Source organism: Lissotriton vulgaris, chromosome 8 (genome assembly GCF_964263255.1).
Source record: "Lissotriton vulgaris chromosome 8, aLisVul1.2, whole genome shotgun sequence".
Classification (NCBI taxonomy): domain Eukaryota; kingdom Metazoa; phylum Chordata; class Amphibia; order Caudata; family Salamandridae; genus Lissotriton; species Lissotriton vulgaris.
Window position 1 is genome coordinate 1,193,254,327 of NC_141696.1, and position 26,369 is coordinate 1,193,280,695.

Below are 26,369 nucleotides of genomic sequence, written 5' to 3' on the forward strand. Positions count from 1 at the left end.
CGTAAATGGCTAAGGGCTATGATACACGCTACTGCCTATTCCAAGTATGCACAGGGATCATGGTCTGGATCAGACCGGGAGTTTCTTTTCAGGTACTCAACACCATAAGGAGACAAGTGATACTCGGGGGCTGGCTAGATGGCTACTGCAGTTTCTTAGGGAGTATATATGCCCAAACACAGATCAAGGAGCCTTCTGGACCACACTTTCTAGTGCACTAGCTCATAAGACTCAAATGTCATGGATGCTAGGTGATTATACCTTTGCACCTGACCTCCACTTAGACAGGTCCCACCCTCCATTTCTGCACTCCTCACCCTCATGCAATTGGAGCGTTTCATGAGTTAAGTCCATCACTGGGCCGTGGCAGATGTATGGAGGGCCCTATACCCACACTCTAGACTCTACCCCTACAGCCCATATGTTCGCTTACACTGCATTCTCTGCACCCATCTCTTGCTTCCTTCAGTGCGTCACATGACTATCTCAGTTTTATCATCTCCAACCACAATGCCCATATTATTGACTTGCAGTGGAATGCCCCCCACCCCCAACACATACATGGTGGCTCCCTCAAGACTGTCTGGAAGATCTAGTCTTCCGTGAACCACAGGAAACCAATATTCTGCAATATTTCCTGAAAATCACAACACTGCATCCACTAGGACAATCAAATGGGATGCCTTTAAAGTGGTCATGAGGGGAGCTAGCCTGCAAGAGATAGTGGAAGTCTGCAGGACACTCAACAGGGAAATTACAGAGATGGAGCAGCTCCTGCCACAATTGGAAAAAAGAAGCTGACCACGATGCCACAAATGGCTACCTGCTTTAGAAAGCCAAGATACAATATGCTGCACTCTTGGAGCGCTTATTATGCTTCAACTGTGCCACGCATGCTGCCAAAGCGCATAGAGAGGTTGACAAATTGGGTTGCTTTCTTGCCTGGCTGATACAACAAGACACCCACACGGGTACTATCTTGGAGATTGTCACACCCTCAGGCACCAACCTCCATTCACAAGGTGACATCCTTCAGGCATATTTCAAATATTACTCAACCGTGTATGAGGTATCCAATACGTTTACCGGCGAGGTAGATGCCTTTCTATCTTTCTATCGGGCATCATTCTCCCTCAAATCACCGATACTACCAGAGACTCCTTACATGCCATGATCTCGGCGGCCGACATAAAATAGGCTATCTGGGATCTTGCTAAACATAAAACACCAGGTCTTTATGGACTGCCAATAGAATACTATAATATATTTTCTGACAGCTTAGCACCTCACTTGTCAGAGATGTTCAATGATGCACTGAGTACTGAGTACTGGAGAACTACCTTAGTCACTCAGGGAATCCCTCTTGATCTCCATTCTCAAACTCAACAGGGACCCCACCACTCTGACATCATACAGCCCAACCACTATCCTGGGAGCGGATTATATTAGGGAAGATTTTCTCTGGTAGGTATGTCCAGGTTCTTTCCGAGATCATTCATTCAGATCAAAATGTCTTCATTCTGGGATGCAGCACCTTCCAAAACAACAGGCGCCTATTTCATATGCTAGATCAGACGCGTTTCCCACAAGCAGCTTGCATCATATTAGATCTTTAGAAGGCGGTTGATTTGTTTGAACGCGGGATTACATCTTCCAGGTCCTTACACTGATGGGATTAGGCAAGCGTTTGCTAGCATACACAAAGCTGCTATAGACCAATCCAACCTCCCGAATTCACTTAGGCCGTTTTATTTCACCCCCCCCCCCACCTTCCAGTGGATGGCAGAACCAGACAAAGTTGCTCATCGTCCCCTCTGCTTTTTGCAATGGCCATCGAGCCCCTCAACACAGACTGCGGATGGAGGATCAGACCTGGGGTGTCTCCCTCGCTGATGGGAAGCATGAGGTGTCCCTCTACGCCGATGTTTTACTCTTGGATTTACAGCAGGTTGATGTTGATCTCTCACCTCTACACGATTTTACCCTAGCAGCAGGGCTCTAGGTTAACTGGGCCAAATCATCATCTATCCACTCTTCCCTGGCTTGACACCAAGGGAGATACGTCTCAGAGATAAACCCCTTAGATGGCATGAGGCTTCAGTCCTCCAATGATCTGTATGAAGGCAAACTCCAGACTGCTCTCACAGCCATAAAATCACACGTGCTATTCTGGAAAGCTTTATCCCTGGCCCCTGTCGGCAAGATAGAACTGGCTAAGATGGTAACCCTTCCCCGACTTCTTTATTATTTTGCAAACCTCAACATACCCAGCCCTCAAATGTCTCTCAGAAAAGTTGACACGTTGTTATGCGACCTTATCTGGGGAAAGAAACGCTGTCAAATCACCCTGGAAAAACTGCAGCTACTAGTTGGTCCGAGTGGCTTAAGTAACCCCTCATTCGAAGCCTACTTCCTGGTAGTCCAGTTAAAGTAAGTGGTGTGCTGAACTGCTGGGCGCAAATTGGGACAACCATGTCAAGCACAAGGCCTTTTATCCCCAGCCTTGATCCCGGGATACTTACTCCCCAAAGTCACACCCATCCCCTGGTCTCTGCAGGTTTCAATGGCTTGCAGATCCCTGACCTGTGGCCACCGCCTCAAGCGTTTAACCCTGTGTATGCATCAGCACTCCCTTTGGTAGGCCTCCAAATCTTCCTTGCTTCTATTTGACCCAGGAGCTACAGAGCTGACAGGAACAGGAGACATGCGCTTTAAGCGTAGGATACTTCATAAAGTACAGACATGCTTTGTAGGCATGGCGCTTCTACAGGCCAAAAGGGTACTTTCCCTCCAGTGAAAGGCTATGTCAGTGCCTCCAGTGCACAGAGCAATGTGAATATGGGGGAGGAGGAGGAGGAGGCTTTACGGTATGAGGTAGTCTGCGGCCTTCGTAGGTTTCCTATCTTTCCCGAATTTGACACTCTTCTCACCTAATTCCCACAGCCTACAGGGAATGACAACTTTCCCCCAAGTTTTAGACTCCACCCCTGTTGGGTGGATCGCATATATGTACTTTCAGTGCCTATTCATACTAGTCCACAAGAATAAGCAGAACATTTGGCTACTATTTTATATTTATGTTCCTTGGTTTTGCTCCTCATCCTGTGGAGTAGCAATACAGTTCCTCACCTTGCCTGCTACATTTATGTGTCATTACTCGCTGTTTGCATTTGCTTTGATCCAATAGAAACATTCTTTTTTTTAAATGATTGCAAATGTTCACCTGCACATGAATTGAATTTGATGCTACTGGAAAGAAGGAGAGAGTACAGCAAGAATAAAGCTGGTGAAGATATTTATTTATTTATATGCAACAAATTGGACAGCCATATTCTTGATGCTGAGAAAGACTTTTGTAAGTCTCAATTTAACAGCATTTCCATATTCATTTTAGGCAGCAACATAAACACCTATTTTTTTTTTTATCAAGAATTGGGAGTTTGATCCTGGCATTCTAAACGACATATGTGCCAAGATTTGATTTTCTCAGCCTCAAGCACTATATTCAAAATGTCCCTCACTACTTCCAAGACAAGTTCTGTCACTGAGTTAGAATTTGATATGTATTTTTGTGTAGATTAATACACTATTGGGAACAGAAACACCCTTTTCCACAATTAAAATATACTAAAAGATGTACAAAAATCCTATATTCAATTAAATGACTACCCCATATTTGAAAAGCAAATTAACAGGATTTGTGAAAGCTAAGCAAAAGTGATTCACAAGCAGCAGTAAGTTTAGGATTACACTGAGCAGAAGAACAAACACTATGATAAAAGAAATTCTTGCACATCAACTAGTTCCCAGAATTCCAACCCAAAGCGAAGAATGAAAGACTTTTCTTTAAAACGTTCCTTACTGTTCAATGGATTTACACCAACGACTAGACAGATGCATTAAGCAGTCTCGGGGAAGGTGTTGTGCTTGGTTTACAAGTGATTTAGTAAATATGATGTTTCAATAGGCAGGGGTTTGCCTGGCTTTAACCAACATTAAGGGCACAATGGTTCAAAGAATGGCGCGCACCTGTGTCGTCACTGGGGGGTTTATCCATTGTGACTCATCACGCAGGAGCACGTGTGGGCTCAGAGACGGATGCCCTGCTTTAGGACGGAGCATCCACGGGGGTTTCCATCCTCTGGTTTACACAAGCATCCATGTGCCTGGATGCATGACTAAGACACGTGAAGTAGAGAGTAGACGTATGTGCTCGCTGGCAGAGCACTTGTGCTTTAGGAGAATGAGTGCATTTTCACTTTTAATTATTCGAGTGAGTTTACACTCGGTTTTTTACTATTGCATTGAATAACTGATCATGTTTTATTTTGTCTTTAAGGGTAGTTGTGCTCATCTGTAAGAGAGAAATAGTAGTATAAATTAAAATATTACGTTATGCAACATATGGTTATGAGGATTGTGTTTTGGCATCAACAGGTCTCTTTTGCAGATTATATTTGTTTCAGTCACTCAACATGTGTGAAGGATCGTTGTTGTCTAGACTATATGAACAAAGAAGTTGGAAGCTTTAAACCTAGACACAATTTACATAATTACGTATAATTATATGCATAAAGCCATCTTGCCTTAACAACAGGAAACTATGAGCGATTACTTTTGCTCTGGTTCAAAGAGAGAATGAGAGATAAGCAAAAGTGCAGTGCAGTATGTGAATGCCCACAAGAAGTCTTTATTTTCTAATAGAAGTATATTTAGGTAGATGGGTTTTCCATTTTTGTACTCAGCATTTAACTCCAATGGCTAAATTCACAAAGCCATGTGTATACCCGAGTTGGACTTGGGAGATAAAAGACTTGTGTTAAGAGTGTAAATTCATGTTTTGTGTTCACAGAACATCAAAAAGGATTTACTCATTTGATATTCAATTGTAGTGAAATACTATAGCGCGTTTTAAAAGTTTAAACTTTTCATTTGATTTGATTTTACATTTTATAAAGCGTAGCGTATGCCCAAGGGCTTCTTGGCGCTAAAAACAGCCTAGGATCTAAAAAGCCAACTCACCTTATTTGTGTGAAACTTAGTTTTTGAACAACCAGGTTTTCAAACGACTTCTGAACAACATCAGGGAGTTACTGTTTTTAATCTCTAAAGGAAGGGAGTTCCAAACCTTAGCCGTCCCGAGGATGTGCGACAAATATGTTGAATATTAATGATTTTATGTCGGATCTAATACACAAATAATGAATTAAGATGGATGTAGTTGAAAAGAGTTTAATATAAGATTTAGAAGTGCATTTATTAACATGATTTAGTTACGCCTCGTTTTAGTGAATGCTCCATGTTGGATAAAATGGATGCTGTGGTCTCTGTTCCCACTCCTGTATTCACTTCCTTCTATCAGGTCTCCCTGCACATCTTCTATCCTCACAGATTCTGCTAGAGCGAAGACAGCTGATGTAATGTTTTCCTAACAGATATGAATCCGAAGGCATATTAATGAAACTTTTAGTGTACTAGATACTTTGCAATGTTCAAGGTCCCTCTCGTGCTTCCATTGCTCAGCTCAGTCTTGCTCATATGTGAACCGCCTGCATTAAGTGTTCCATATTTCGTTCAAAACATTTCCAAATGACAGTGTCATGGAAAGGTAGGATGCTATCTTACAAATGGGATAGTGCTAACGTTTAATGTTGTTAATGCAAATTATTCTGATTTGCCAAAGAATTGTTACATGGGACCAGGCCATGCGAAGCTGTGGATTTGGCTAATTTTCTGTGCAAAAAATCTGTATAAGAACCCCTTGATTTTGGGGTGAGCTAGAAGATCTTGATCTTTCCTAGATGCTAATAGGGATGCTACCAGATAAGTTCTTCCTTTTGCTGCTCATTTAGGACTTCGAATATTTTCAGATGTTTTGGGCTTCTCTATATTAATTTTCTATAATAAAACCTCCAACTCTTCCTTGATCTTCAAGTCCTTCATTGAGTGTTCCCAGTTACTTATTTCTGATACACTGTTATTCTGATATTTGATTGCATACCTTTTTATGCAATAATCTTTCATAGGATAACCATACGAGATAAAATATTGGGGTATAGTTTTGCTCCCATACAATCAGCAAATCTGCTCGCGGTGCTGGAAAGTCTGTGTTCCAGGGCTAGGATGCCGTGGAAAATTGGCGAATGCCCATAAACGTGTGTGTGTCGCTGGGTGTTCACAAACTTTTGAAATGCATATTCCACCCTGGATACAGTGGATAATTCCTCTCCTCAAGAGCAGGAGTAAAATTGTATTCAGCAAGAAAGGAAAAATGGAAACAACCCCAAAATTAGTTGGGTGGTAGAATTTCTCCAAGGGGAGAAAAGTTCGTTTTAAATTGAAACTGCGCCTTTGCAGTGCATTTACACTTTGGCATTATACTTACACATTTGTAAATGTACACAATGTGCATTTATAGAAGTGAATTGTAACTAATTTGAATAACATTCAACTTACAAAAGAGCTCCTCAGCTACTTCTAGAACCTGCAATGCCCACAGTGGGTGCCTTTCCGAATTTCATGTTAGACAGAAATGCAATCCGAACCTAGCATGAGTCCTACAGGTATATATCTCAAACTACTTTTAAGAATCAGCACAAAATGTATGGCATGAACATAAATATGCTAGTTGGAAATGTCTGAAATTGCTTAGCGCTCTCCATACTCTGGTGAAAGTGCATTGCTTACTTGTGAACGGTTTACTGTCAAAGCCAAATCTGTAATCTATGCATGTTTTAATTATAAAAATTTGAAATTTGTTCTTGGCAAAGTTATAAACCACATTTTAGCTGTTAAAACAGAAGGAAACACAGGCCCGTTTGCTGCAGCCACCAGCAGACAATCACTCTGCAATTACAACAGTAGCCTGAGGCAGAAGACATGCTGACATACAAGTGCCTTTTTGTTCAAAGGCTCGCCTTTCAGCCGTGACTTTGTTGTGGCACTTTCCCAAGTATTGAGTTTAAAGGTCCCTGGGAATGGGCTTTACAGAACTCTGTCGCATTTCCTCCCAGAGACCCAGGTCTCGACACCGGTGCTAACTGACGTGTTTACTTTCAATCCCAGTGGACCACGGCCAAGTCACATAGCTGAAATGCTAACACTCTGCCTCGTCAGAATTTGTGATTTACAGCATCTTGGGTGGCATTAGTTGTTCTACATTGTAAAGTACTATTACATGACACAAACTGTAAAGAGTATCACAACATAGGTGTGTTACTCCTGAAGATGTTTTATTTTTCCAAATAGATTTGAATCACATTGGCACAGCTACATCCGCGTCCCCTAAGACCTACATTCAGATGAATGGTGTGCCATCATTTAGAGCCTCATGTTATTTCAGCAATGCAGCAGGTGCAGTGACACCAGGGCACTTGTGACATGGGGGCCCATTGAACCTCAATTATCGTTGTATTTTACTACTCATGAATTGGACATGGTCCATTTCTTTGCTTTCACCTATGACCCTGGCACCTTTGTTATGCTCCCGCTGCAGACCCCTCATACATGGAAGCATCCCATGCATGAGATATGAATCAATTTTAAGATTAGCAATTACACAACCACGTCTGTACAATAATGATTTAATCTAGAGGGGAATTGTGGGTGCTAAGTCAAGTGCTGCTAAAAGATATGCATACACATGTCGACTTTTGGACAATTTCTCAGATTACACGTAGACACCGAAAGTGATAGAAGAAAAGCCAAAGAGATGGCTGATTGCAAAGAAGGCCTTACAAACTGAAAGGCCTATAGATACTCGAATAATAGGTATTTTACCCCACGTGCCGCAGTTGTGCTGCAGGCCATTCCACACACGTGAATACCCTGCTTTTGGTGCACCATGGGCCCTTTGTTATGGCAGCAGGGAGATGCAGGGAACCACAGGTCAAGTAGCCTCATCCATCACAAACCGAACATGTGCATGCAGAATGGGAGACAAGCATGTGACGAAATGCAGCCCGAGGTGATGCAGCTTCAACTCAGGGGTAGCAAGAAGCAGATACTGTGGCATGCTGACCAGATGCACCATAAATAAAATAATAATAAAGAATGAGGCAGAACTTTTGTGAAAGCCCAAAGAGTTGTGGTGGGTCACATGGGGAACCTCTCCTCTGCAAAGAAAGCAACAACAAGCATTTACAATGCAATGGTTTTGCCTTTGTTAAAGTTAGAGCTATTGGCATTGCTCTTGACATTTTTTTTATTTATGTTTTTTTTAACATAAATAAATGGCATTGTCATTTACAATGCCACTAGCTTTATCTCTCGCAAATGACACACACAAACACACACAGAGCCCCCCCCCACACAAACACCCACACAGAGCCTCCCACACACACAGCCACACAGAGCCCCCCACACACACAGCCACACAAAGCCCCCCACACACACAGCCACACAAAGCTTCCACACACACAGCCACACTGAGCCCTCCAGACACACCCACACAGCACAAGCAGGCAACAGGGGCACACGGAGGCACAAGCAGGCAACAGGGGCACACGGAGGCACAAGTAGGCAACGGGGGCACACGGAGGCACAAGCAGGCAACAGGGGCACACGGAGGCTCAAGCAGGCAACAGGGGCACACGGAGGCACAAGCAGGCAACAGGGGCACACGGAGGCACAAGCAGGCAACAGGGGCACACGGAGGCACAAGCAGGCAACAGGGGCACACGGAGGTACAAGCAGGCAACAGGGGCACACAGAGGCACAAGCAGGCAATAGGGGCACACGGTGGCACAAGCAGGCAACAGGGGCACACAGAGGCACAAGCAGGCAACAGGGGCACGAAAACTGAGGCACAAGCAGGCAACAGGGGCACGAAAACTGATGCACAAGCAGGCAACAGGGGCACACGGAGGCACAAGCAGGCAACAGGGGCACACGGAGGCACAAGCAGGCAACAGGGGCACACGGAGGCACAAGCAGGCAACAGGAGCACACGGAGGCACAAGCAGGCAACAGGGGCACACGAAGGCACAAGCAGGCAACGGGGTCATGAAAACAAGCACAAGCAGGCAAAAGGGTCACAAGCATGAATTGTAATTTAGACGGGGCTGAAGTGGAGAACGGTCAGTAGGGAAGTAGTTCGGCTTGTGCAGTGGTACCAGGCCGAAAGGTGAGAGGGTCTGTCTGCACCCCAGTTTGGACAGTTTCCACTACCTAACAGGGATTGGTGGGAGGGGGGCATACTTCTTGCTTGCTTTAGGGCTGTTACTTCGGGGACGCAGTGCACGCTGCTGCCTGCTGCCGCCGGGACACAACAACAGGCGGGGAGAGGACAGGCTAGGAGAGGGCAGGCTGGGAGAGGGCAGGGAGGGGACAGGCTGGGAGAGGGCAGGCTGGGAGAGGGTAGGGAGGGGACAGTCTGGGAGAGGGCAGGTTGGGAGAGGGCAGGTTGGGAGAGGGCAGGCTGGAAGTGGACAGGCTGGAAGTGGAAAGGCTGGGAGAGGACAGGCTGGGAAAGGGCAGGCTGGAAGTGGACAGGCTGGGAGAGGACAGGCTGGGAAAGGGCAGGGAGGGGACAGGCTGCTTATATTGATTTTCTGCCACTTCAGTGACTTGCAGATCCACCCCAAGTGTGGCCCCTTGCAGAATTGCTTTAGTTAGAGCCACAAGGCTGAAGAGAGAGAAAAAAAGAGGGGGTTGGTTGCGGGGCTTAAGCTGTGTGCTGCTGGGCGCTGAACCCCCTGCCTGACGTGCTGGGGGGGGGGATATGCAGGGAGGGAGAGAGATCGATAGATACATTTATCTGCTTAAACTGCCTTTTTATATATGTTTTACTATAATAATGCCAACATTTTCACAATCTCTTTCTCACTCGATCTTGTTCATCTGCGTGCTTCATGGTTGCCATGCCTCACAAGGGTACCCCATAGTTAGTCTATTATGTATTATTAAATGATTACTGGGACACTGCTCGGATGCCCGGATGAGTTATCAAGGGAAGTAGCATAGACAGTAAGGTCAACAGAGCATTGGCAGGTTTAATACAACAGACCTTTTTGCAGAATGCTGCATACTGTTTAAACTTGTCATGTAAAACAAGGATGGTTCATTAATAATGTTGTTTTCCTTATCAGTTATAAAAAAGGGCCTCTTTGATGCGCAGACAGCATTAGCAAAGACAAAATAGACTCTCAAAGAAGAGTGCTTTGAAAAGAAAGCTACAGATACCGTAAGTGGTTAAAAGACCTGCCGCATAAAATATTGAACAGTAGGTACTTGTGACAGAGGGCCTCCCACCTTAGGCTACGGGCAAAAAGCGCCAAGATGCTCCCTGGAGTGACAGCCGCGCTATATAAGTACACACTTACATTACATTACATTACATAGGGCCAGTAATTCAATTGGATCTTTAAAAAAAAGCATGTGCTTGCAAATATTTATTTATGAACAAAAAAAACTAAATCCAGCAGCAGGTTACCATGACTACGAAGTAAAATAAATGAGCATACGAGGATGATTAGTACTAGCTCTTTATGATAGTCTAAGGAATCCAAACACTACGTAAAAAACAAAAAGTAAATCAGAAAGTATATTAGCAAATTAAATGTTGCAGTGTCACCTAATATCACATCAAAGGGACTGCTTGAAACCCCATTACCCAGACCTAAACAGGATAATGTAAACATCCACGAAATGGCATTGATGCCTTGATAAACAGCCCATTAAAGCAAGGGCAAACTGTGAAAAACATGAAAGCCAATGGTTTAAAAGGGCTCACTCAGAGCGCATCCTCTCCCTGCAAATCGATTGCGCTTTTTTTGAAGAACTGATGATTGCAGCCAAAGGTAAAAAGAACAACAGACACATGGAGAGCGGGAGGGGGGGTGCGGGGGCGGGAACGGACACACAGGGAGCGAGAATCCAGTCTCCAGTAGTAGGCCGACAGGCGCGGTCGGCGGAACCCCATCTGAAGAAGACGGTCCTCGATTTGAAGGCACTTCATTAACCCGCCTTCCTTCGTGGGAGTAAGCCGAGTAGAGAAGTCGGTGGAACTCCATTGAAAAAAGTTTGCCCATTCTTGGAAGGAATTCGAGTGACCCGTCCCTCGGTGTTGAAATAAACATAGCATTGATGTGCTCACCGGCTTCTCCGAGATTTTGACGGATAGCCGCGTGCCTCCTGAAACCATCGGAAATATAGAAACTCGTATATTGCCTCTCAAACTGTCCTACTCTCAAACAGAAATTTGCTGAATATTGCCTTTTGTTTAGTGATACACTCAGGGAGTGGTTTGGGAATCCATCAACCCCCTGTGCCTGAAAACTCAGCCTGTTCCTACTATCTTGTTGATTTCATTATCCCAAGACATTTCAGGATTAATATCTCTGGAGTCCAGTTAATGAAAACTAAAAATAATAGCCTTCCAGTGCAGCAGATGCAATCATACGCCTGTGGTCTCCCATAATAGAGAAAAAATTATACAGATTTTATACTTGTGTCCCTCCCAGTATACTGCCCCTAGCCCTGACGAAGGTGTGGACTCATTGGCTTGTCACCGAAACGCGCGTCGGCTTGTGTCTCCAGGAATACGGTCATTTTCCTAATTACATCAGGACCCGTAGTAAAAGTCATCTGCCTGGATTAACATCCCGATCCATGCAACATATTAACCACCTATGTGTTGCACACGCCAGGATTAGAAGAATGAATGGAAGAATGAAAGGTGAATGGTAGAATATGAGGTAGAGTGAGAATACATAGAAGTAAGTGTGATAGTGTGTTTGAAGTGTGGCTGGTACTGGGTAGGTCTTAATGTAGTCCTATCTCCCCTTCCGTTGTTGTCCCTATATCAATGTATGTCTTTTTTATGCACTAAATGTATCACGTGAAACTAAAGTACTATTCACTTTTTATATCTTTGTTATCTCAAAAGAAATAAAAACATATATATTTCTAATATGTTCTGTAGAGTCTACTTGGATTGACCTGGTGTTTGTTGTGTGCAGTGTCAACTTCTAGGTTAATCACCCCTTCTTATATACCTGTTGGACCCTTCAGTTAGGGCCATTATATCCCTAGGCAGGGTGTTCTCTTTTGTTCTATTCACAGTTGTTTTTCCCCCTATGACCTGCCTATATCTCTAAGTTACCCACGGGGAACCCCCTTCTTTTGTACATTTATCTGCTTAAACTGCCTTTTTATATATGTTTTACTATAATAATCCCAACATTTTCACAATCTCTTTCTCACTCGATCTTGTTCATCTGCGTGCTTCATGGTTGCCATGCCTCACAAGGGTACCCCATAGTTAGTCTATTATGTATTATTAAATGATTACTGGGACACTGCTCGGACGCCCGGATGAGTTATCAAGGGAAGTAGCATAGACAGTAAGGTCAACAGAGCATTGGCAGGTTTAATAAAACAGACCTTTTTGCCGAATGCTGCATGCTGTTTAAACTTGTCATGTATCGTATCGTATCGTAAGGGGTGCTTGTATAGCGCACTGACACCATGGGTTTCCTGGCGCTGGTTGGAAATAGAGGGGACAGAAAGACTAACCAGAATGAGGGAAAAGCCAAGTTTTTAGAGATTTGCGAAAAAGAATCAAAGAATTAGAAGTTTTAAGAGAAAGAGGGAGAGAATTCCAGAACTTGGGGGCCAGGTAAGCAAATCTCCGGCCTCCAGATCTGCAGAGCTTGTAAGAGGGGAGGGTTAAGAGATGAAGATAGGAGGATCTCAAGTTGCGGGACGGACAGTAGGGTAGGATAAGAGATTTTACAAAGATGGGACAGGAGCCAGCCAGGGATTTGAAGATGAGGCAGCCGATCTTAAAGGCTGCCCTAGAGGCGACAGGGAGCCAGTGGAGTTTGACGAGGAGGGGCCTGGCAGATTGCCACTTCGGGATCCCTAAGGCCAATCTCGCCGCCTGATTTTGGACCACCTGTAGTCTGCCCATCGATGTTTTGGGCAGACCATGGTAGATCGAGTTGGAGAAATCTAGGCGAGAGAGGACGAGGGCCATGATGACCTGCAGGAGGGCTTCAGGTGTAAGGAGGTATGCCACTTTCCTGATCCTGCGCAGTTGGTAAGTGCAGGATGAGACCACGGTCCCCACCTGCGGCCCTAGGGATAGAGCAGAGTCAATAGTGACCCCTAAGCTCTTCACCGAGGCCACGGGAGTGGGAGACGCGCCCAGTTCCGCCGGCCAGAAGTGTGACCCCCAGAAGGTGGGGCTCCTACCAGGAAGGAGGAGCTCCGTCTTGCCGGGGTTCAGTTTTAACTGGTTATGGCCCATCCACTGGAGAATGTGGGACATGGCTGACTGAAAGTTGGGAATAGCAGAAGCGGAATTAAGAGAGAAGATGAGCTGCAGGTCGTCCGCGTAATTGAACACGGTAACGTCCCACAGCCTCAGAGAAAGTAATAGGGGGCGGAGATAAAGATTGAAGAGAAGAGGGGACAGAGAAGAACCCTGGGGGACCCCACAGAGCGACTGCTCTCTAGGGGCCCTGAAGGTACCCAGGCTAAGGGTCTGGGACCTGCCCGTCAGGAAAGATCTGACCCAGGCCAGAGCCGGGCCCTGGATGCCAGCCTGCTCGACACGGCGGAGAAGGATGTTATGATCCACCGTGTCGAAAGCGGCTGACAGATCTAATAATACCAGGGCCTGGGGGGTACCTTTGTCAACACCGTCTCTCAGGGCATCCAGCACGGCCAGGATCACTGTCTCCGTTGAATGGCCGGGTCTAAAGCCAGCTTGGTTGCCCTCGAGAAAGTTGGAGCTCTCGATAAACTGTGAGAGACAGGTGGTGACGTGGGCTTCCAGGATTTTTGAGAAGAAAGGTAGGAGAGAGATGGGGCGGTAGTTTGCCGGGACGGCGGGGTCAGCCCCCGGTTTCTTCAAAAGAGGTACCAACACGGCCTCCTTGAAGGGGGCCGGCACCGTCCCAGAAGAAAGAGAAGAATTTAGCAGGGGGAGAATACAGTCGGGTAGAGTGTGGCAGATGTCCCTAAGAATGGAAGGGGGGCAGCAATCATCTGGAGATCCCGACTTAATGCGGGTGGCAAGAGTAGCCAGGGAGGAGGAGTCAAGAAGAGGGAATTGTGTGAAAGAAGAAGTGTTGTGGGGAGGGGAGACAGATCCAGCGCCAGGAAATGTAGTGGGAATGGTGTTCTTGATCGATACGATTTTTTCAATGAAGAAAGTGCTAAGGGCGTTGCATGCTTCCTGTGTAGGGGCCTGAGTAGGGAGCGTCCTGGGGTCGGAAGTAAATTCATTGAGAACTTTAAAAATTTCCTTAGTCTGGCAAGGGGCAGATAAAATTTTTCCAGAGGCATAGGTTTTTTTGGCAGCCAGAATAGCGAGTTTATACCCATTGCGGGCAGCCACGTATGCGTCTCTGCTTGCAGGGCTGTAGTCTCTCCTCCACTTCCGCTCAAACTGGCGGAGTTCTAAATGGAGAACTTTTAGGTGGGGGGTAAACCATTTGTGGGAGTTATTGTGCCGGGATTGAGGGAACTTAGTGAAGGGAGCAAAGTTGTCACTTGTAAAACAAGGATGGTTCATTAATAATGTTGTTTTCCTTATCAGTTATAAAAAGGGCCTCTTTGATGCGCAGACAGCATTAGCAAAGACAAAACAGACTCTCAAAGAAGAGTGCTTTGAAAAGAAAGCTACAGATACCGTAAGTGGTTAAAAGACCTGCCGCATAAAATATTGAACAGTAGGTACTTGTGACAGAGGGCCAGTAATTCAATTGGATCTTTAAAAAAAAGCATGTGCTTGCAAATATTTATTTGTGAACAAAAAAAACTAAATCCAGCAGCAGGTTACCATGTGGTGACTGTAGATGCAAGTGGGTTTGGCCTTGGAGCCGTGCTCACTCAGAAGAGTGGTCAGGTCGACAACACCATTGCGTATGCTTCAAGGGTTTTGCGTGGCGCTGAAGTGAATTTCTCTGTGATTGAGAAGGAGCTTTTAGCCTGTTGGTGGGCTGTGAGGAAATTCAACTCTTTTCTCTGGGGCAGTCATTTCATCATACGTACTGACCATAATCCTTTAGTTTCCATTTTGTCCGGTGAGAAGATTAAAGAACACACCCCGCGCATTGCCAGGTTGTCGACTAAGCTACTCCAGTATAATTTTGATGTGGTCTATTTGCCTGGTTCAAAAAATGTCAGAGCGGACTATTTTTCACGTTTCCCCATTTCTGGTCATGATACTGATTTTGAAAACGATGATGACCAAGAGGACTGTTTTGTTGCTGCTTTGGATCTTGAGGGAATGTGTGCTGTCAATGAAGCAGAATGGCGAAAGGAGTTATTGAAAGATGAGGTACTTGTCCAGGTCCTGAGTTTTCTAAAAAAAGGTTGGCCCAAAGAGAAAAATGTTTCAGGACAATTTCAGACTTTTGTCAAAGTTGCTGATGAGCTCACGGTGGAAGATGGCATTCTTATGCGGGGTGGTAGACTCATTCCCCCTGAGAGTTTAAGGAAACGTCTTGTAGAGGGTGCGCATGAAGGACATTTGGGAAAAACGTTCACCAAACGCAGATTACGGGATGTATTTTGGTGGCCACTGATGGATGTGTGTGTGGACACTCTAGTTGATGGTTGTGTCATCTGTAGGTCGTCTGACAAAAGCCATAAACCTAGAACACCTCCTTTGGAACCTGTTGTTTTTCCCGAGAGGGCGTGGGAAAAGATTGGGGTTGATCTAGTCGGTCCTTTCAATCTTTTGCCTTCTTCATCACGTTTTGCCATCGTTGCCATTGATTACTATTCCAAATGGCCAGAGATTCGGTTTATCAGTGAGCCTTCCTCATCCAATGTCATTTCTTTCCTTAAAGATGTTTTCCTTAGGGAAGGGTTCCCCTCTGTTGTTATGACAGACAATGGTGTGCAGTTTGTAAGTTCAGAATTTGAAGGTTTCCTTAAACAAGGTGGTGTTTCTCATAAGAAGAGTTCACTCTATCACCCTCAGGCCAATGGCCTTGTGGAGAGGATGAACCGTGTGTTAAATAATTGTGTGCAATGGGCTATTGCTTGCAAGTGTGTTCTTGAAAATGCTGTTCGTTCCATGTTGTGGTTTTACCGCACCACTGCTCATTCATCCACTGGTGTGTCTCCGTTCGAACTCCTAAGAGGGAGAAAACCATCCACAAAAATTTGTCCAGGGTGGATGTCAAAGTGGGTTAAGATGAATGTAATGGACGGGGTTGATGGGTTTGCAAGGGACAATGTTGTGAGGGTTCAAGCAAAGCAGAAAGCTTATTTTGATGAAAGAAACAGAGCTATACCGCATAGTATTCATGCTGGAGATGTTGTTCGTATTAAGAGCCCTGTTCATGTCACCAAGGGAAGAAGTAAATTCTCGGAGTCTTTTGTTGTTGATAAAGTTTGTGGCAATGCCATACGTGTCAATAATAATCACTGGTGGAATGTCAGTAAAGTGGTGAAAGTCAATGCCAAGGAACCTGATTGTGTCAATCGTGGTCTCCTATCTGATTCTCGCTATGATGCTAAATGCTCTTATGATGTCAACAATGATGGTGGTGATTTTCCTGGACTTCGCAGGAGTTCGAGAGTTGTTAGGATTCCTGCCAGGTTTAGGTAACCACATAGTTCTCTTTTCGGTTCCTGTTCTTGTTCTAATCCTTGCTCTACTTTCTTCATTGTCTTTTCTTTTTCTTATTTTTCTCACGTTTCTTTTCTCTCTTTCTTTTCCACTGTTTCTCTTTTCTGTTCTCCGAGCTCTTTCCTTTCTGTTTATAAGGAAGAGGATAATGTAGTGTTCTGTATTGTGCCCCACTGGCACCTGTAGATAGAACCCTCCGTCTTGAGGATTCTAGGGCTACGAGTAGAATGTTAGGACTTGGCAGTTGAAGCCTGGTGTGCACTTGTGTCGTTGTGTTCTCTACGAGCTAGCAATAAACTACAATCTACATGGACGGCGTTTCCTGTGTTCTTATTCAAACACTACACATGACTACTAAGTAAAATAAATGAGCATACGAGGATGATTAGTACTAGCTCTTTATGATAGTCTAAGGAATCCAAACACTACGTAAAAAACAAAAAGTAAATCAGAAAGTATATTAGCAAATTAAATGTTGCAGTGTCACCTAATATCACATCAAAGGGACTGCTTGAAACCCCATTACCCAGACCTAAACAGGATAATGTAAACATCCACGAAATGGCATTGATGCCTTGATAAACAGCCCATTAAAGCAAGGGAAAACTGTGAAAAACATGAAAGCCAATGGTTTAAAAGGGCTCACTCAGAGCGCATCCTCTCCCTGCAAATCGATTGCGCTTTTTTTGAAGAACTGATGATTGCAGCCAAAGGTAAAAAGAACAACAGACACACGGAGAGCGGGAGGGGGGGTGCGGGGGCGGGAACGGACACACAGGGAGCGGGAGGGGGGTACGGGGGCGGGAACGGACACACGGGTAGCGGGAGGGAGCCTCCCCTAGCCCCAAATAAAACAAAGCGACTCTCCTGCACTTCCTCTGAAGCTTGGCAGAAGCACACCATCGGACAGACACTGGGGCGCCATGACAGCGGGAGGGGACTCACCGGTCTCTCCAGTGTTCCGCTGGTTCTCCACCGGTTGGCGTCGGGCGAGGCTCCTCCTCTCCGGGGCCTCGCCGAAGACGGGGCGGCGACTGCGGGCTCCTTCTCACGGCCCCGAGCAGGAAGGCGGGTGCCGTCAATGGCGGACCAGATTCGGGGGCGTTCCCTTGAATTGGCTTTCGGCTGACGTAGCGTGACGTAGCCAAAAGCCAAAAAATCTCTGGAACGCCCCCGAATCTGGTCCGGCATTGACGGACAGGCCCGTCTTCCAATGGCTAGCCTCCATTTATGGAGCTAGCCAATGGAAGACGGGGGCCGTTCCTGTCTCCCCTACTATAATCATAAGGTTTTCGCCTGCGCGAAAAAGCTGCGCAGAGCGCAGCTTTCGCCAGGCAAAACCTGAAAAAGGAATACGGAGGAAAATTCAGAGTGGGAAGGATTCAGATGAATTAATGTCTTAAGATCTGTATAAGCACGCTGGTGACAAATTTGTCACTTCGGTAGAAATAAAGGATGCTTGTCTAGAAACCAAAATCTTGCATTCAGTATGTCTGTACACGTTTAAAACTGCCCCAAATTGAAAACATGGTTTACCTGCTTAATTCACTAATGAGGGCCACTTTTATTCTGGTGCTCAGGCCTATTTTCTGTCCCAGTCCTACCCTGAAGGCAGCATACAGGGACCAGAGGTCACCGTCACTGTAGGTGTTATGGGGTATTAGGAAAAATGTGATGCTGATTTCTAAAGAAAGGAGAAAACTACTTGGTCACTAGTAGAAATATATAGGGCTACATACATTTGCCTCCTAAGGCAGCAGAAGCAAAATCCAAGAAGAAAGACTCCGAGGAATAAACCATGTCGGGAATTACAAATGGGGGAAATGTGTTAATATCCTCAATGGCGACATTAGACAAGAACGTGGAGAGAGTAGATCACCGAGTAGACAAGGTGGAGGTGAAAATAGAGGACAAGACAACAAATGGAAGATACCACAAGGCCGTTTGGATGGAAATTTGACTCGTTTGCAGAAAAACAGAATATTAACATTCAACATTCTGCTTCCTACACCTTCATGACTACTGTCAGTTTGAACATCTTGAAAAAACTGGTTGCCCCAGAACCCAGAGGTTTTCACCACAGTGGCAAGATGAGGACTTGAAAGTTATTATTAATGACTTCATGAGACAACTAAAAGGTTTTGCAGAGTAGACAACATACGAATTGTAGAAGAGACTTCCATCTCCTAGAAAGAGAACAAAAGAACCGCAAGGATGGGAGCAAAAGTGGCCACACTACCATCCGGAAATTTTGTAAATGGAAACAGGATATGATGTTTAAGGCTGTGTTCCCAAAGCAGAAGGTCTCTCTCATAGGGCAACCAGTTGTTAAGTGAAGGTATGGGGGAGCCACTGCCTAACATTGAGATAAAGACTATTATTTGGCAAGTAGCTAACAAAAGGTTGCACTATGAACAAAATACATACATGCTACTAGATGTGATCACTCAAGTGGTTACTGTTAAATTTTGGGTTGGAAAAAAAATGATGAATAATTCTTTACAGGTAGGTAGATAGCCTATCTTTTTCTCTGGTGCATAGTGTGTGTAGGTGTTTTTGTATATATATATATATATATATATATATATATATATATATATATATATATATATATATATATATAATTTTAATTTTATTGAGGTAGGGCGCTATGCTTCAATTATTTAGAGTTAAATTACTGTCTAGCCACACTCCATGCGGGGCTTCATTATAAGGTGGTAGTGGTAAGTGTACCAGTCCCTTGAGACACAACAGACCAGTCTGTAAGCAACATATTAGAGTTGTTCCATCCTCTTTCCCACTGGGACACTGTGCAAGTTGTGATTTTATAATGTGAAGCAGTTATCTTTTGGAGGACAACAATTACCCAAATGAGTTATGTCGAGTTAAATTCCAACACTTTGAATGCCCATCAGTGGGCCGGATTCAATTTATTTGTTCAGGCCTCAAAGTGAAATGTAGATGAACAGACCCAGGAATTTACAAGGGGAAAAGTGCCCTCATGATTCATAGAATCCTGATTTTGCATTTTTAAAAGGGAATTTTGTTTACAGATCATTTTTGTTGTTTTGGAACCTCCATGTGAGTAGATCTGTGACTTGGGCTGGATTCTGGGTGTTCCAGGGTGGGTGTAGGAAATGTTTGCAGATAGATTCTCACACAGAAGGCATTTGCCGATGAATTCTGTAAAGGATGGAATATTTCACTGTGGGTGTTCACAGAGAACACCATCAAAATTCATAGGGTTGCAGAGGAAGTTTTCTCCATTGAGAAACATATGAATGAATGAATGAATGAACTCAGATTTATAGAGCGCACGTAGCTGCCCTGAGGCGTCCAAGCGCTAAGCATACCAACTGAGGTTTGATTTAGGAAGAGGCAGATTCAGCTCACACTTGTAGAAATAAAACGTTCATATCTCCTTTTACATCAATTTACACAAGCTGAAAGCTGCGCCTGCACAGGTTGGTCCATTTCATAAATGTTTCTGCAGGCGAGCAATCCTGGGAGTTTTCGACAATTATAAATTTCGAGTCGTATGTCTGGATTTAACTAAGAATTCAACCTAAGTCAGAAGTGTACACAAAAGCACCGCTGTTCGACTCCGTGATTAAATGTGTGATTACTTTTGTGAATCGTGAACTTTGGGACTGCAATTCTTTGACCTGCAAACGCTTCCTTTTAATCCGGAAGCAAATTATTCCTTACAAAGCCTGTAAACACCTTGAAACTGATTGACAATACTTGTGAGCAAAAGTGCAGTAAACTTGTTTGTTGTGTAAACACTTGAAATCGAGATTATGAGATGCGCGGGAACACTGGATATCCTTCCCCTGACCACATTGCGCCGGGAAACCTGTGGTGAAATGGGTCTTGAACGCGAGAAAAAAGGCGAATTGGTTGCATATTCAAATTCATTGTAATTCCCAAGTTCTAAGTAAAATCCATAGAATTGCCTAGTGATCCCCCATCTTGCTATTACTGTACCCCATTGTATTGGCAATTACCGATGAAGGGTTTCCACAGCACTCATAATTAAGGCCACACGGACCAAAGTCTTTAAGTTAATTAGGGATAAATACGTGTGTAGTCTTAAAATATACACGTACAAATGTTTCATGCTAAGAAATGAAAGAAAGAAACAGTATTTGTGTCATGGGAACAGGGAACAAAAGCAGTCACATGTGGATGAAGGAAAATAATAAGAATGTAGGAAGGGAGGTCGATTATTCCATTGTAAAAATAAAATGAATCAGTGAAGGGAGTGAGTCACGCACCAGTCGGTACACTCCTCTGGGTAAGTGTTTCATTTTGTTTTCCTAGCAGTGTCTGAGTGTCCTAAGGACGCTTCAGTGCCTGCAGGGCTGAGACATCCATGCCTCATTCGTGACCCCATCACAGGAGTGAACATATTTTGGTTTCGCTCCATCTATTTTGAGACAAATATGCCAAGTTTGCAGAGAGGCAAACTTAGCTCAGGGACAGCTAAACACAGCATGTCACATGTGTTCAGGGGAAATGATTCATTGTGGGGCCAGAGATACTTGGATGTCAACACAAACAGGCTAAGGAATGGAATGCTTGTCGGATTCCGACAGAGAAAATATCCGTTTCCTAAAATGAGACGGATTGTGCAATGAGGTGGGGTCTTTCACAAGTGCAGTGAGAATGAATATCACCCTTATTTAGTTTATTTATACCGTGCAGAGCCGAACCGTTGTGTGGTTGTTAATTTGCACGATCATCACGTGATCAGCAGGTGTGACACCACATTCTGTTCCCGAGACACTGCTAACTAATGTCGAGTTGGGAAATATCAGAGTGAAGCAGCAAAAATAGTCAGACCACAACTTAAAACGAGACCCTCCCTTGAAAGGTAGTGATTTTAGGTTAAAAAAAAAACTATTATAAAACCCTCAACCTAAAAAGTGATAAAACCATTGGAAGACCGTGTTGCTCAGTATTACCCGGGGCACCATTTTTCGAATTCTTGGTGCTTATCAATGAACAAATTAATACTTTACAGGATCTGCATTTTTCGCAGAGGCAGCTTCTCTGCTAAAGCGGAGAAGCGTCGCCCCCACAGGAATAATAAAATAGTAACACCATGTTATTATAATTTTTTTTTTCAGTACTTGCTCTGTAGGTGCGGGCAGGCCTGCCCCTGAACAGGAGGATGAGTGGTGGGCACTTTCTAAGTGCGCATGACGGTTTGGCCATCCGTCTTGGGCTGGCCAAACAGACATACCCACTTAGCATGTTCTCCACCGCAGCATTATTGCACAGCCAGGTGAAGAACATACACAGGCTCCCACTACCTGTATGACTAATCACGACGCTGCTGTCATGTTGATGACGATATTAATAAACAGTGGTCCGAAACCTCTATACTTTATCAACGGAATTAATCAGTCAGCAATCATCAGTTAAACCAATTTTGGAGCATTTACAAATCAATCAGCTCTATACAATATATGCACATATTCATAGAGCAACATAAGAAGACAACAGCACCATCAATGCGAATCATATGATTCGCATTGATCTATTGCCAGGAACTGTGTGGATTGATTGACCTAGAGAGAATGGATTCAAAAATTGCTCTTGGTCCTATATTGGTGCTGTTGTCTTCTTATGTTGCTCTATGAATATGTGCATATATTGTATGGAGCTGATTGATTTGTACATGCTCCAAAATTGGTTTAACTGATGATTGCTGACTGATTAATTCAGTTGATAAAGTATAGAGGTTTCCGACCACTGTTTATTAATATCGTATGATACCCGGGTCCAGTACCTTTTGGGTTACCCCATTACATTAATGGTCATGTTGATGACAGCAGCGTCTTGATTGGCATAAGGAAGTCTGCTTGCTTCCTGCATCGACCAAAGAGGACAGAGGAGAGGTGGTGGGTAGCAGATAAGTGAATGTTCCCTTTTTTTTAACCCCCCCCCCCTTATCCTCCTAGCCACTACTGCCCTGTAGCAGCCGCTACTGATTCTTAGGCGTATTCAATTGAGACAACTGGGTTAAATCAGAGTACTATTGTGCCAGAGGAATTTATTTACACTTGCAGCTGTATAGATAATATAAACTGATAACGTAATAAAACCATAAAAGGTGTTAGTTGCTACAAAGATGACATCAGATCGAAACTTTTATCATTTACCCTCTACAACTTCTAGGACAACTTTGTTCATGCTAAAGAGTGTAATGGCATCTAGCTCTTTTACACAACATTGGTGGAATTATTTACATTTAGAAAGCTAAGGAGTGCTAGAAGGATCTTAAACATGACTGTAGAAAAATGAAAAAGTGATAAGTGGAAGCAACATTTATTCATGCATTACTTCTTTTCAGCTCCCCTGAAAGAGTGGCCAGCATGCACTGTCGGTGTACACTGCTGCTGTGGCAGGTGCTGTGATGAGGATCTACTTTTACATATGAAGGTGTCTGCTGTCATGTGTATAGAGTGTGCTTATGTCGTAGATACAGTCTCATGGCGCTATGAGATAGAGTGCAGAAGCGTGCAGCACAAACCTATGCCTACAACCAAAGCTTTGTAGGCAGTCTGACACAACTATAGGTATAAGCCCGAGTTTAAACAGCGTGTGATCTTCTACATCTTTTACAGAGAACAGGAAGACAGTTTTGCTGCACAAAAAACCTTAAAAAGGATCTCCCCATCGGGCAAACCTAGATTTCATAATGAGCAGCGCACTTTGATTAGCGGCTCTGGGCTGACTTGGAGGTTGGTACTTTTTGGAACCATCATGATGGAGTGACAAACCTCCCAACTCTAGCACATTGTGCCCCGGAAAGAACAATTGTAACTAAATTTGCTTCTTGACTAGGATTTTAGATCAAAATATCGAGGTCACTCACTGATATCAACCTGCCCTTTTAATATTGGGTACCCACAAATTGTCAAGACAGGCATATGAAGGAATAATATTATTACTGTTCCTAAATCCACATCTTCTTACCTTAACAATATATTCGTGGTCAATGTTATGTTGATGTAACAAAATGACAATAAAAACTCAATATTTTGGTAGAACACCTTTACGACAATGAAATGCAAGGATCTGCAAGCAATGGAGACCTGGTCCTGTGCTCAGTGGGGCTTACACAGCCAGGGGTAGTTTTACCAGGGGAATTTACTTACTCTCAAGTATGCTCTGCTAGTACAAGCTATGTGTGAAAAAGAGCCAGGATTGCTGAACCATTTAAGGAATGCCAAAGTGCATTAATAAATTCCTTATGCCTACATTTGTAACTGATGTCTGATGTTTCTTGAATAGCTCATTATCTACCAGAATTCCATGGTTCCTCACTTTAGGAGTTGGTGTTGGACTAGTGCCTATTGCTGCGGGACAGATTGTGGGGACCGCCAACTAACATTATCTCCTTTTTTTGCTTAGAGTAAATTTTAATAATTTTTGTACATCTGGTTATCAACAACAAGACCATGAGCTCTAAAATCTCAACTTTTCTTTGATGTGCACGGCATCATTTTAATAATACACTGAAAGTCATTGGCATAATTATAATTAAAAGATGGCTACCTTTTAAGACACAAAAACAGCAAGCAGTGGCAAAGCCAATAGATTGTGCCTTTTAAATGTAGACGCAAATTTACAGGTTGTGCCAAGTCTTGTTTATTTTGGCATTGTTTAAGGCCAAAACCGATTCAAATGAGCAGCCAGTGAGCGATCATGACTGCTCATGCACCAGCGGACATCTTGGAATTATTTTTGTAATACTTGAAAAATTCATTCCAAGTTGGCCACCACGTGGCGCTATGTGTGAGTATGCATAAATAAGCATGCACTGAGCAACAGATGATCCTCGAAGCAAAGGGTCCGTTAAAAGTCTATAACTGCTCTTCTGAAAGAAATGTACAAATAATAATATTAAAAAAGCTCAATGTAGCAAGGGGCTAGACAGTCAGGGACGGAGAAGCTGCAAACGACAAATTTCAATAAAACCAATCAATAATTGGCAAGGGCTGACCGAAAGCCCAAAACTGTCTCTAGGCAAAATGTCAAAAGGAGCAGTGGCACTAACTACTTGTGGGATGCTACAGACTAGTAAGCTCCAGGTAGAGCCTCAAAACTTCAAAAATAATACTTAAAAAAAACTTCACAATTATTATTTATAAAAATAAATATTTTAAAATGAATACTTCCTCTAGTATTTGCCCTCGAAATATATTCAAGTAATTGCAGTGTGTGAACGTGATAAAGGAGTTTACGGTAAATGATATAGGGATAATGGGTATGAGGTTAGGTTTTGGGGATAGCAATATAGGTTAAATGTATATGGTTAAGATATGTGATTGTGATGTTAAGAATTTTGGGTAGAGGGCTAAGGTTTAGGAGAATAGGGATTTAGGAAATTATGTTAGAGTTTAATGGGCGTAGGGTTATAGGCATTCGCTTAATAGGTATGAGGCAGGAGTGCTGCTGGTATTGTTGCTTTGTAATAGTGTATTGTCTCAACTGGCTGTCAATGCCTTGAGAGCGCAGTATGTATTTTTCTATGATAATGGGTTAAGGGTTGGGCTTAAGGCTAAAAAGATATAGGGATTATGGTGCAGAGCAAAGGGTAATAGATCAAGAGCATGGGATAGGATATGAGGCTACGAGTTAGGGCTTCTTGTACAGGTGCTATTGGTAAGGGACGGGATATATGTTTATGATATTTGGTTAAGGGCACAGGGATTTAGATATAGGTTTAAGGTTTAGGGTAAATGGTTAAGGATATCAGATTAAGGGTTTTGCGAATAGGGTTACGGTATTGGGGTAAAGTGTTAACCACTCCCATCACATTTGCCTAGGGTCACTACTGGATATGTACTTAAGATGTTTTGATGACTGTTAGATATTTTTAGTATATGTGTCCAAAACATAGAAACTGAAATATTGCTTTTTGCAGTAGCAATGCAATAAATCCATTTTAACAGAGCACACTACAGTTTCGAAGCGATGCTTTCAGAAGCATTAAAAATGGACGGATACTATTTGTCAGTAAACAGAACTCAGAGAATAATTATAACGGGGGCATTTTCCATAATTTTTTCACACACAAAGCCCACAGCTCAAAAAAAACAGATCGACAATCAACATAGAGGAACTGTGACAGCGTGTCACCACCTTTTTTGGGACAGTTTAAAATGAATAACGGGAACATGCTTTGATTAACAGACGCATAAAGTTCCTTTAAAAAAAAGCCCAGAATATTTAGTAACACACTGCTTGAATCAGGCGCTCATATCGACCAACGGAATTTACACATTGTTTATGATTTTGTTGACGCACACAAACGTCTGGCACTCTATTTAATACAAGCAATAACCAGGAAAAAGACTGCCCTGCATTTTTTGTAATACACTGCTTGAATCAGATGCTCAAATATAGCAAAGGGAATATGCACATTATTGCCGCACACAACGCCTGGCACTCTATACAATAAGAGCAAGAACCAGTATAGCGGGACTATGACTCGGTTCCACCACTTTCTTCAGGGTCGCAAATAGCTGGAACACTCTATGAACAATAGACTCACACCACTCCTCTTATGCTGGAAATTTGGGGATTTCGAAATTAGAGCAGAGCAGAATTGAGCACAATAGGTCAGACATCCAAAGTATGATGATACATATAGAGTAAGACCTTTCTTTTGATCAGTGCCATAAAACTTGTAAATTGTTTTTTACCACAACACTGTCCAGAACGTGGCATCCATTGTAATGCTCTATGGGGCAGATTG

The 26,369-nt window shown here is 43.6% G+C and overlaps 1 protein-coding gene across 1 annotated transcript in view; it reads right to left on the bottom strand.

The window, feature by feature from the left end:
* FREM2 (FRAS1 related extracellular matrix 2) overlaps positions 1-26,369 on the bottom strand; it is a 639,092-nt gene that overhangs the window by 556,331 nt on the left and 56,392 nt on the right. The window lies entirely within an intron of this gene.